This window comes from Microtus ochrogaster, unplaced genomic scaffold, assembly GCF_000317375.1.
Source record: "Microtus ochrogaster isolate Prairie Vole_2 unplaced genomic scaffold, MicOch1.0 UNK16, whole genome shotgun sequence".
NCBI classification, from domain to species: domain Eukaryota; kingdom Metazoa; phylum Chordata; class Mammalia; order Rodentia; family Cricetidae; genus Microtus; species Microtus ochrogaster.
Window position 1 is genome coordinate 2,262,856 of NW_004949114.1, and position 13,064 is coordinate 2,275,919.

At 51.3% G+C, this 13,064-nt stretch overlaps 1 protein-coding gene and 1 non-coding gene across 6 annotated transcripts in view; one reads left to right on the forward strand and one right to left on the reverse strand.

Annotated features, from left to right (window-relative positions):
• Positions 1 to 13,064, forward strand: part of Elfn1 (extracellular leucine rich repeat and fibronectin type III domain containing 1) — an 82,101-nt gene that overhangs the window by 58,485 nt on the left and 10,552 nt on the right. The gene's annotated exons all lie outside the window — the stretch shown is intronic.
• On the reverse strand, positions 6,389 to 6,492 carry LOC113458379. Its single transcript, XR_003378751.1, has one exon. It is a non-coding gene; the product is annotated as a U6 spliceosomal RNA (small nuclear RNA).

Genomic DNA, 13,064 nt, shown 5'->3' on the forward strand with positions numbered 1-13,064 from the left:
AGCCATGCCTCTGTTCTCCAAGATCCCTTACACCTAGTTGTTCTAGGCTCTGCCACTTTTCCACCTTCTCCGTTCCTGCCTTTCTCTTGTTCCTAGTACAGGGACTCCATCCCTAGAAGCCTCTTTCCTGGAAGTCACTATTAAGAGTTCAGAAAGGCCCCTCCGTGTTATATAGTCCTTGGCTGGATTCTGTGTCCATGAGCAGGGACTGAGCTTGCCTGGTGGCTGTGGTGATGGGTGTGGTGAGAACACCCTGGAGTTGGTGTGGTGGAGCCCAGACCCTCTGTGAAGGACCCTCCCCCTCCTCTGCCTCTCCGCCATTGTCTGAGAAATGGACCCAGTGTCTGTTATCCAGGTAGCATCTGCTGACTTGTCCAGAACCAGTGATCCTGCCTTCCCTCCTTAAGCTGCAGAAGCACAGCTTGCTGAGCTCCGCTGTTCTCCAGCACAAAACTGTTTATGTGCCCCAGGGCGACAGGGGTTGACAGCAGCCATGTTGGCCTGTTGAGCCGCTGTCTAGGGAAGGGCTGGAGACCGCGTAGCAAACAGCTCCAGCTAATTAGCGAAAGGTCAGGCGGCTCCTGGAGTCCCTGCTTTTGAAGTCTTGCCACAGGCGGGTAGAGCGGCTTGAAGAAGGCTGGGGTGACCAGACTCCTGCCCCCACCAAGCCCCAAATTGTCCAACCCATGACTCTGAGATTGGCTTTCTAGAAACTCCCCGGAGCAATGGGGCTGGACAGGCCCCTAGGCATCAGGGCTATGTTCCCAGAGGGCAGCAGACGGCTGTGACCTTCATGGCCTTGCCCTGGACTTCCCCCAGGTGATTCAACAATTCGAGGGCAGTGCAATGGGCTCAGACACCCCACCAGTGTGCCCCTCACAGGCCCCACCTCTCCTGCCATGACACCCTTTACAGCTTCTCTCTAAATCAATCTGCTTTTTAAAAACTTAAATACATTTATATAAAGGGAAGTTTTACAGCACAACACAAATGGAAAACAGGTCTCCCCAGCCATAAATAGAATTCATAATCATAAAAATAAATTCAATGGAAAGAAAACAATGTTATTAAATTCTCATTGGGTGCTGTAGCCCCAGGGAGGCTCAGAGCCCAAAGCTTGCTATTGCTTTATTAAAGAGAGAGAGAGAGGAGATTAAGACCTAGGAGTCCTGGCCTGAGACTTTCCACCTAAGAGTCAGAAGCATTTGCAGGGAATCTGAATTGGTAGCCACTCCCTAGTAAAACAGTTCTGTGTTCTTTTATGCTGTGCCAGTTAGAGTGTGTAAAACAAAGACCCGCACTGTAGGGCTGAACCCCACATAGGGTTCCTCTTTCTTATGTGAAGAGCATGGTGATGGGGCGCCATCCTGAAAACTCAGGTCCTGTTCTGTCATCATGAGCATTTGTTCTTGTGGTCTTAAGACGGCTGCTGTACCTCCAGCCATTGCCTGTTTCAGGCAGGAAAGAAGGAGAGTGTAAGAGAGGCAAAGGAATCCTGTAGATACATCTGTTTCTTATTGCCAGGAAGGGAGCTGAGTTCACTCACCTGCTGGCCAGGATAAGTTTGCCAATGTACATAAACTAACTGCCCTAACCCATATTTCCCAATGGCTGTGCCCCTGTTCCCTACATCACCCCCACCATCCCAGCATGCCTCCAGGCATCACTGTGAACTGTGATGGAGCTGCAGGGGAGGGGCAGGCGTGATGAAGAAGGAGAGGGGGCTGGAGTGATCCGCCGAGTGACCTGAGTGGCATCAGGCTGAGGACACAGAGCCAGAGGCTGTCGTCAGAGCTGTGGTGTGGAGACACATGGCCCAGAGCTGGGGAACATCCAGCAGAAGGGAGCATTTGCTTGGTGCCTTCTGCCTGAGCCCTCCTGTCAGGCTGCCCGAGTGACTCACGGTGCCGTGGCTCTGAGGACACATACAGAGAGGAGCTGGCCTCTGCCCAGACTCCAGCACGGATGTCCGTCTCTCTGGTCCAGCAATCTACTTGCTGCGCCGAGATCACAGGCGTTCCATGGCTGCTTGGTTTTCAAACACCCAGTAGGGCTGCAGCAACAGGCTGACTGCACTCAGTGGAGGCTGTGGGGAGCCTGAGGCTCAGCTTTCGAGCCAGAGGCTTGTGGATGAGCCGGACAGGTTCACCAGGGTGGCCCGTGGAGAGAGGTGGTGAGAGGAGGGACCAGGTGTGGCAGACACAAGCTGAAGAGTAGGGATGTGTTCCCATCTCTCCGTCCTCCTGCCACCAGACACCTCCATGCTCCTGCTGAGCCCCTCCCCAGTAACTGGATCCCCTAAGAAAGAAGGTTTCCCTCTGCACTGAGATGAGAGAATGAATCAAAACTCAGTAAATAAGAAATATTTGTATCCTACACATAAGGGCTCAGGGGTTGGTGGCCAGGGCAGGTAGGGGCAGGCATCTCCTGCTGTGACTTCTTTGTCTAGGGCCAAAGTAGTGGCTTTAGCTCCTTCTACTGCATCTGCATCCTAGCTGGATACACACACATATACACACTCACACACACATCACACACACACATACACACATATACACACATACACACATTCACACATACATACACAGACACACATACACTCACATATACACACATGTACACACAGACACACATACACTCACACACATACATACACACACAGACACACACATATACACACAGAGACACACACATATACACACAGAGACACACACATATACACACAGAGACACACACAGAGACACACACACACCTTGCTGAAGTCTGTTCTCTCCCACTCAGGTTGTCAGACATGGCAGCAATTCCCTTTGCCTCCTGAACTATCTCACTAGCCTTCAAGTTTAAAAGATATGATGAGAATAGAAGCTGGAGGCCAATCAGAATTCTTGGACATAGATTCTCCATGAATGTCCTGGATCTTGGGACCTGGTAGAAGCAAGCAGGCACACGAGCACCTTAGGGGCCTGCACAGCATCATTTCCAAGGCTCTCTGTGGTCCCTTCTAGGAAGCCTCTCTTGCTAGGAGTCCCCAAACAAGAATAAACCAATATTCTTAGCAAAGAAAGGGCACACCGGAGATGGGGTTGTGCCCACTGTCCACACAGCACGTTAGACCAGAAGGAGGTCCATTAATCATCGCATAGGATGCGGGGTCAGCTAGGGAGGATTCTGCTCATGCTCTGGTTGAGGTTCCAAAGCCTTAGGCGACATTCAAGTTAATGAGAGAGGCTCAGCAGATAAAATGCTTGCTGTGCCAGCAAAGGGACTGAGTTCGAATTCCACCCATATCAGATGTAGTGGTGCGTATCTGTACTCCCTGCACTCCTACGGGGAGATGGGAGGCAGAGACAGAAGGCTGCCAAGAAGCTCATGCGCCAGCTAGCCTGGCGTGTTCAGGGACGAAAAAGACAGCCTGCCTTGAACAAGGTGGAAGGCAAGGACTGACACCTGAAGTTGTCCTCTGACCCCAACACGTGTGTGATGGCGCACATGTTCTCTCTCACACACATGCGACTATGCACACATTTGTGCATGAACACACACACAAATAATAATAAAGCTAAGGACAGCCTCTTGAGGGGTTTAGAAAAGTCTGAGTTCTGACTCTCTGCTCTATCACCTGCCCAAGCCACCAACCCCTCCAAGTCTTGGGGACAGAGCAAGGGGAAATCCACTTGCCAAGGATCTGTCTCCTCGTCATTAGGAAGAGTTAGAAAACACTCTGGAGAGGGGCCGAGACTTCAGTTTTACCATTTTTATCCTGATCTGACTGTGTGTCTCCAGGGAAGTGCCTTACCCCCTCTGGGCTGAAACCAGTGATTGCAGAGGCTGAGGTGGCTCCTGGGTGGCTGAAGAGATGTGTAACAACCTGGGGGAAGCTGAAAGGGGTGTGCAGCCTCCTGGGACCCATGGTTCTGCTGTGCTGTGTGGCTGGCTCCACCCCTTGGCAGCTGATGGAGTTTGTGTTTATGGAGACAGAGATGGACCAAGTTCCTGTCCCCTGCTGCCCAGAGCCCCTGTGGCGACTTGGCATCTCAGCCTAGTCCTCAGAATAAGGGAAAACCGCTTTTTCTCTCCTTAGCCAGGGCTGGAGACAGACAGACAGACAGACAGACAGACAGACAGACAGACACCTGATCCCCACTCCCTACCCACCTCAGCAGGACCCCACAAACCAGTGTTTGAACCCACATCCTCCTGAGGTTCAAGGCCCCCCTGAGGGCAGCCTGTCCTTGTCTTTGCACACCTCCGTGGACGGGGAAGTCAGTCCGACACCACAGGCAGATCCTTTTCAAAACGTTTTAAAATTTATTATAAAATATTCAAGACATCTCAAATATTTAAGGAATCCCTAATAAATATTTCACTAATTATAAAATATTTACTATGACCAAAGGTATAAAGAATAACACAGTGGAGATCCCTCCCAGGTGGCTTCTCACACTCCGGAGGCTTCCCGCGCACAGTAGCGGGTTCCGTCCCTCTCTGTTCTGCTTGTCTTTTGCCTTTGGATTCTGCTGAAGTCCTCAGAACAGAATTGGCCATTGTAACATCTGGAAAGGGACACAGCATGGGTTCCCAATGTAGCTCAGACTGGCCTCAAACTTATAATCCCCCTGCCTCGGCCTCCCGAGTGCTAGAATTGTAGGTGTTATTCTCAGTCATCGTAGATCTTAGTCATGTCTTTGTATGGCATGCGTGCGCATGCGTACACACGCGTGAATGAGGGTGGAGGCCAGTGACCGTCCCATGCCTTCCTCTGTCCCTTGCTGAACCTGGAACTCACTGACTTGCCTGGACTCTCTGGCCAGTGAGTGCAGGGTGTGTGTGGGGGGGTACTTATCTCCGCCCCCTCCCTCCCCCAGGACTTTATGGATGAGTTCTGAGGTATCTGAACTGGATTCTCATGCATGTGTGGTACTTTACCCGCTAAGCCATCTCCCAGCAGCCCCCGAGCTGGGAACCTTCCCCATAGCCACTGGGTCAATGAAGAAGGCCACATCGAGTCCTTTCCCCTTCCTTAATTTTGTGATTCTTTATCCTCATACAGTTTTACATTTATTTTTTCTCTCTCTCTTTTGGGTATTTATTGATACAAGCAAAAAAAGATTTCCCTTAATTTCATAGTGGAATCTAAAGACATTGTTTAACTAATGATTCTACTTGATTTTGTGTCAACTGATTAAATGTCAAAATCAAAAATTTAATAATAAAATTTTTTACCAACACTATTGCTGTTATTTTCATATCTTCCTGTCTTTTTTCAAGTCCATCACTGATAAAGGCTTTCTGAACCAAGCTGTCCCTTCCCGGAATCATCTGCATAAATATGCTGGACGCACTAAACCTTTTCTGATTTGTTCTTTCAAAGGCCCTTACCCCGTCCAGCTTCTTTTTCATTTTTTATTCATCATTTTTAAATTTTACATAGCAACCACAGTTTCCCTTCCCTCCTCTCCTCCTGTTTTCCCCACCCTGCCTCCCCTCCACCCTCTCCCATCCACTCCTCTTCTGTCTCCGTTCAGAAGGGGTAAGGCCTCCCACGGGAATCAACAAGCATGGCATATCAAGTTGAGGCAGGACCAAGCTCCTCCCCCTGCATCAGGCCGAAAAAGGCATCCCACCATAGGGAGTAGGTTCCAAAGAGCCAGCCCATGCTTCAAGGACAGGTTCTGGTCCCACTGCCAGGGGCCCCACAAAAGACCAAGTTACACACTGTCACCCAGATGCAGAGGGCCTAGGTCAGTCCCATGTTGGCTCCCCAGATGTCTGTCCAGAGTCGGTGAGCTCCCACAAGCTCAGGTCAGCTGTCTCTGTGGGTTTCCCCATTATGATCCTGATGATCCTGACCGCCCTCCCCCCCCACATTGGTCGTATCATCCCTCCATCCTCTCTTCAACTGGACTCCTGGAGCTCGGCCCAGGGCCTGGCTTAGGATCTCTGCATCTGCTTCCACCAGGTCCTGGATGAAGGCAATCAGGGCAGTCACCAGTCTGATCACAGGGGAAGGCCGGTTCAGGCACCACCTTCTCCATCATGGCTCGGAGTCTTAGCTGGGGTCATCCCTGTGGATTCCTGGGAGTTTCCCTGGCACCAGGTTTCTCCCCACCCCCACAATGACTCCCTCTATCAGAATAATTCCTTCATTACTCTCCCCTCCTCCCGTCCCCATCGTCCCCATCTCGACTGTCCTGATCCCTTGCACTCCCATCTCCCCAACCCCTTCGCTCTACTTCCCAACCCTGCCCCCAGTTTACTCAGGACATATCATCTATTTCCTCTTCCCCGGGAAATGCATGCATCTCTCTTGAGGTCCTCCTTGTTACCCAGCCTCTCTGAGCTGAGATTGTAGCCTGGTTACTCTTTGCTTTACATCTAGTGTCCACTAAAAAATATGGAATGCTTCACGAATTTGCACGTCATGAAAATGCAGGGGCCATACTAATCTCTGTATCGTTCCAATTGTAGTATACCTGCTGCCGAAGCGAGCAGTTCTACAAGTGTACTTACCCAAACCTGGTGAAGGACTCTGCTGCCGAGCTTTGACCTGAGGGACAGCACAGCAGTTGTTTTCAGGAGTGCTTGTGGCTGGGTGGTTTGTTTCTTTTTCATCGCTGTAAAATGTTCCACAGTATGTGTGCCCTGTGATGCTGCCACCCGATATTCTGTGGACTCTTGAGTCCCTCTCTGGCTGGCAGGAACAATCCTGCTGTGTATATCTTCTGACACTTCTTTCACCTTCATTAGGGATTAAAAGTAGTCATGGCAGGAACTCAAGCAGGACAGGAACCTGGAGGCAGGAGTTGATGCAGAGGCCATGGAGGAGCAAGCTGCTTACTGGCTTGCTCCTCATGGCTTGCTCAGTCTGCTCTCTTATAGAACCCAGGACCAGAAGCCCAGGGGTGGTACCACCCACAATGACTGGGCCCTCCCCCATCAATCACTAATTAAGACAATGCCCTACAGGCTTGCCTGCAGCCCGATCTTATGGAGGCATTTTCTCAACTGAGGCTCCTTCCTTTCCGATCACTCTACCTTGTGTTAAGTTGATATCTAACTGGCCAGCACATGGACCATTGCCGCCTCTATTCTGCTCTGTATATCTCTCTGATATAGACCAAGCTTGCCTCTTGCAAATTTGTCTCCTGTCTTTCTGTTCCCTGTGGTGACACGGGGCCGCATAAGGTCTTGAGCCACAAATCCTACTAGAAGGAAGTTCTGGATCTTACTGTAGGATCTTCAAACTTGTCACAGTGTGGGTGGGAACAGAACCCATAGACTGCCCTGAGACTCGTCAGGTCTAAGAGAGCTCAAGCTGGAATCTGGGAGGCTGCCTAGGTTCTTCCAGAGTAGAGGTGGGAAGTGACCCTGCCCAGCCCCCTAAGGTAGGTGCAGGACACCTGCCTGGTGTTGGCAGAAAGAACGGGATAGTGGCCTCAGAGGAAGACTGGCAGCTTTAAATCCTGCCTCTGCCAGCCCTGAGATCCTAGCAGCAGTGTGGGTCTTCTGTGGAGAGCAGAAAGATGGCTGTGTGTGTGTGTGTGTGTGTGCGTGCGCGTGGCGTGCGGTGATGGTTAGGCTTGGGCACAGCGCTCGGAGTCATGAACCAGGGCTGCATACTTGCTCATGAAGTCACATGCGCATACACACTGGCCCTGGCAGTTCTCAGGATAGAAAGTTCTGGACTTGCGACTCTCATCTCTGTCCTGACTGTCCTAGGCTGTGGTCACTCCACCCCAGGAGAGTAAAAGGGATAGACTTTTATTCTGGTGGGGAGATCCCCTGAGGCTCTGACATAGCTAGAAGCTGTGTAACTCGGCTAGGCTTAACTTTTGTTCTTTCCAGTGGAAGAGGCTGAAGGGAGCTGATGGCTCTCAAGGGTTCATAGTGGCCAGGGACCTTCCTAGGGATGACCCTATAATCCCCAGATTTCTCGTCAGCTCAGCCCCTGAGGAGAGCTTTTACCCCCACTTTCTGACTCCAAATTCTTCCATCTGCCTGAGGACTCCAATCTCATTTTTCTTCAGCTTCCCTAGTAAAAACCTTTTACCTATTGGTTGGAGAAGCCAGAGCTCCAGGGACCCTGATCTCGGAGCCCCAGGTCTTAGAAGGAAGCTGTGTTCTTAAGGCGTACACAATGAGTGGCCTGAGCAAGACCCACTCACCTGTGACCTCCACATCCCGCCTTCCCAACCCATGTGGGGGACCGGGTGGCGCGCCACCCCTCCACCCCTGCTCTGGACCCTCTGCCCTGGTCCCCTTCTCATCGCTGCACCCCTGTTTGCCCTGCACTCTGGCGCAGCTCTCCAGTCTCTGCACCCTCCCGCCCTGCACCATTCTCTGCGTTATTTGTTGCTTTGGGTTTATTTGTTTTTCAGCCTTGGAGAGCTGTATGACTTCATAGAAAGCCATGCCCTGCTCCAGCTAGGTGCATTCTGTGTTCCTCCGGCAAGCCACCACACCCGTCTTCCTCCACCCGCTCCCCTCCTGAACCATCTTCCCTCTTTCCCTCCCATCCCCCACTCCCACCACAAGCTACAGTGCCTAGGAGCCTGTGATATGGTGGTGTGAATTCCACGGGTGGGTGGCTCTCTTAGGAGGTCCCTTCATTGTCTCTGTTTTTTTTAAGAGAGGAGACAGAAGTCAGAATGACTGAGCACTTTCTCCCTAGGGAGCTGAAGGCCTGCAGCTGCTCACTCTCTGCCCTGTGCAGGACCACACTGTACTGACTGTCCCCCTGTGCCATGCATGGCCGTAGAAACCCTCAATACTAATTGTCATGGTGGCCTTGTTCACACTTCATAGCTGGCCCACCTGTCAGAGAGGTGGAATGAGGGTCGGAGGTGTTCAGGAGCATCCTTGGGGCTGGGCAGCTGGGCCCCTGGGTGAAGAAGTGTGAGGACCTGAATTCAGGTCCCGAGGACTCATATAAAAAGCTAATCCCAGTGCTGAGGAGGCTGAGACAGGAGGATCCCCACGGCACTCTGATCGGCCAGTCTACCCTATCTGGCTAGTGAGAGACTCTCTCCAAAAATAAGGCTGACAGAGTAATGCTAGCCTAGGTTACCTCTAGCCTACTCCACCACACACACACACACGAGGAGAAGTGGTGGTTTTCAGGGAAGCCTATAGCTGGCAGGTGTCCCAGTCAGGAGGAAAAAAAGGCTCAATAGCTTCAGGGTCCTGGCTTGTGCCCATATTGTTGCCTGGAATCCCTGTGGCAGCCTCCACCTCAGCATGAGAACCATGAGGACGCTCAGCATGGCTCTGAGGACTGGGGACTCCCCTCAGCAGATAGCAGACAGGGAGGGAAGCTGGGGGGTGGAGCCACCACCTGCCCTGTCCCTGGTGTGTGATGTGCAGACTCTGGGGCTGCTGTTGCTGGGTAACAAGTGGTCCAGCAGCTGTTCCACATCGAGGTTTGTGAGTCAAAGGCTCAGGGAAGGGATTGGTGGCACTGCTGGCTCTGCTCAGCCTTGGTGCTTTGCCCCCATCTAGGCACTGAGGAGGCCTTGGCCTCCACCCCCTACTTCCCACACAGCATGCACACCCACAGCCGTACGGCAGGAAGTCACTTTCAGGACATGCTGGCCCCGCTGCAGGTTGATTCCGGTTGATTTAGCTAGCTCTGTGGTAGCCTGGGAAGCCTTAGGCTGGCCTGGGTTCAGGAATGCCAAGGTAGAGACACCCTAACAACCACAGGAGGTGACATTGCTGCTGTACTTCATAAACCGCCCTGGCTGGGAGCTCTGACGCTGCACATGGTGTCCGTTTGTCTGTCCGTTAGGAGGGATGAGCCATGGGCTGTCAGGGTCTTCTGTTTCTTCTTGTATATCTGCAGTACCCTCAGTGTGTCTTGTCCATGCATAGATGTCCTTGAGACTTGCCCTGTGGGTCATGGAGAAGAGGGCCACAGAGAGTAGCCCTCCAAACCAGACCTCACTAGTTGGGGGTTGTCTCCCCAAAGGTACCCACAACCCCCCTAACTGTTCTTGCAGTTCCTTTTGAGTTCCTAATGTGTTCTCAGAGATCACCCTGTCTCCTGCCCTTCTGTGGGTTGACTCTAAATGGTGCTGGTCTAGGTTAGGGATGCTCAACCACACAGCTCCACGGAAAGAACCAGAATCCCTAAGAGTGGGGGGTTCCCCTCCAAGGACATCAGAGGCTGAGCCCACGACAGCCTGGGGGGTGTAGGAAAGGCCACACACTCCCAATGTGGCAAAGACACCCCAGAAATTAACCCCCCACACTCTCCTTGCCCATGAATGCCATCCAAATCACCTTGGGAAGACAAGAGCAGACACAGTCGCCGGTCTGAAGACTATTGGAGAGATGATCCGCCTCGATTATACAGGATTCATACAAAGAATTTGGAGACGGCCTCGAGCTAGAGCAATCTATTAATAAAATATATAATACCAATCAGCTAGCCAGCACACCGTGTTAATAAATGACAAAGGGCATTTGACCAAGCTCCGGTGCCAACTTCTGGCTTTAAAGTAACAGCTAAAAATAGGTATGAGGAAGCACTTTGCTATCAGAGTAGAGCATCTGCCCCAGCCAAGACTGTTCTAAATGATGGCATTAAGAAAAAATCATTCCTGTTCAAAAACTTTTATTAGAAAAAAAGACAGCACCTTTCTCTTTGTGCTGTGAAAGTAGACATAGCAATAAGACAGGAAAGCAAAATGAACAGCCGTCTCTAGGAAAAATTGTAATTATTTGCCATCCGCGTGATTTGAGACCCAAGAGAAGCAACCGAAAAAAATAATTTAATATATGAATTTAATATGAAGGTACACAGCCAGAGAGAAAACACATAACGCAGATCAATAACTTTCATTTGCGCTAAAGAACAAGTGATCCGAACAAGTAATGAAATAATTGGTCCCCCGCTTGAGATGGGTACAGTAAAACAGCAGCACTGGAGCCCCAAGGAATTTCCAGAAAATTTGACAAGAAAAATTTAGGATCATTACAAAGAGCTCGATAATGTCTTCCTGGGGGACAGGAAGACAAAATAACAATGCGAAGAGGCTTGCTGGAACGTTCCCTGGAAGTTACTCCAGAATTAATTCACAGTAGGCACTAGGTGGCCAGTTTGGGAAAACAACAAGACCTGCCCTGAAGGTTCGTCTGGAAGAAGATTCAGAACCGGATGGGGTGGACTCCCAGTGCCCAGGAAGTAGAAGCAGGAAGAGGAAGAGTTTCAGGCCAGCCTGGGCTACACAGGGGGACTTTGTCTCAAAACAACTATTCCCTCCCCTAAAAATGAATATCCAAAAAGATAAAGAACTGGGCCTAGGGGTGGCTCAGTCAGCCGAGGGCTTGCCTGGTATGTAGGAAGCCCTGGCTTCTGTCTTCAGTACCACATAAATGGGGTGTGTGAGGCATCCCCACAATCCCAGCATCTGGGAGGCGAAGGCAGGAGGATCAGAAGCTGAAGGCTATCCTTGGCTACATAGGGGAGCTTGAGGCCAGCCTGCACTGCATGAGATCCTGTCAAAAAAAAAAAAAAGAATTAAGAAATCAGGATATATGAACAATTTAGTCACAATGTTTGTCTTCCTAAATATGAAGGACAGAGGTGACCAGTGACAGAAAGTGTGCAGTTTGGTGAAAGAAGAGAGAGGCAGGGAGTGCCCTGGGGGACCATCTCCTGAGGCTGCCTTCTGCTTTATCTGTGGGTGCATTTCTTATCACTCTGTGTGTGTGTGTGTGTGTGTGTGTGTGTGTGTGTGTGTGTGTGTGGTGTTGGTAGCTCGTGTGTAGCCCAGAGGCCACCCGCAGGTGTCATTCGTAGAGTACCGTCCACCTTGTTTTTTTGAGACAGGATCTCTCGCTGTCCTGGAGCTCACCAAGTAGGTAAGGCTGACTGACCATCCAGCCCCAGGGATCGCCTTGGCTTTGCCTCCTTTGCTCAGGGATCACAAGCAAGGGCTACCAGACCTGGCATTTCATGTGGGTTCTGGGGTAGAATCCAGGCCTCTTGCTCTCTGCACAGCGAGCCCTGTGCTGACTAAGCCATCTCCCCAACCCTGGTGGGCTTATTTATGATGCCAGAGAGAGGTCCTGGAAGGCACTTGAAAGCCGTGCAGAACTGTGGAGGGAGGAAGAGAGGGCGAGATCGGAGAATCAGAAATCAACCAGAAGAAATAGATTAATCAATACATCTTGTCAAGACCATTTGCTGCTACTTAGGAGGGGGGTGGAGTCAATTCCCATCCTTTTTCTACGCAGAGGAAACATCCCATGTGGCGTGAACATTAAATACTAGACGTCAACTCACACAAGTGTAAGGTGGTGTTCTCTCTGAGGGCGAGCCACTGTCCCCACTCTGCAGAACTGTGAGAGCCAGGGCAGAAGTCTCAAACCCAAGGATCTGGTGACAATGAACCTCCCGTTTCAGCCTCCTGGGAGCTGGGGATGACAGTTGCGAACCACACCTGTCTAGAGGAGCCTCCTTGGTGGCTGACCATCATTCCCTGGCGCCTGTTGGGGTGGACATGGTATGGCCTCTGGGAGATGACTGGTGACTATGGGAGCTTCCTAGGAGACAGGGCATGCTGGTGATGGCGGTAGTAGACTGTTCCACAGTCTAGAAGCAGGTCGAGCCCCAGGGAGGAGGAAAGCCTCTATTCCATTCACCTCCTCAGAACTTACAGCGTGGACAAACGGAATGTGGGCCGCCACGGGTCCGAGTGAGTGGTGTGGGCCCTTTCCCGTCCCGCCCACTCACTCTGTCAGGAGGTCATAGACTCATATCTGGTGTGTCCCACAGAGGGGCCCGTGCAGGCCCAGACACACACTGGTTCCAGTCACACGTGTCTCAACGCCAATACCCTCAGAAGAGATTTTTGTGCTTTTCTTAATTTCCCTAATTAATGTAACGTTGAAGGACCAATTGCTCACTCATTGTGTGTGTGTGTGTGGGGGGGGGTTCTGACTGTGTGCAGAGGTCCACATCCGCTGTCTTTCTCAGTCACCCCACATTATTTTTGAGGCAGGGCCTCTCATGAACCTGATGCTCTCTGATTCAGCTGGACTACGTGGCCAGCGGGCCC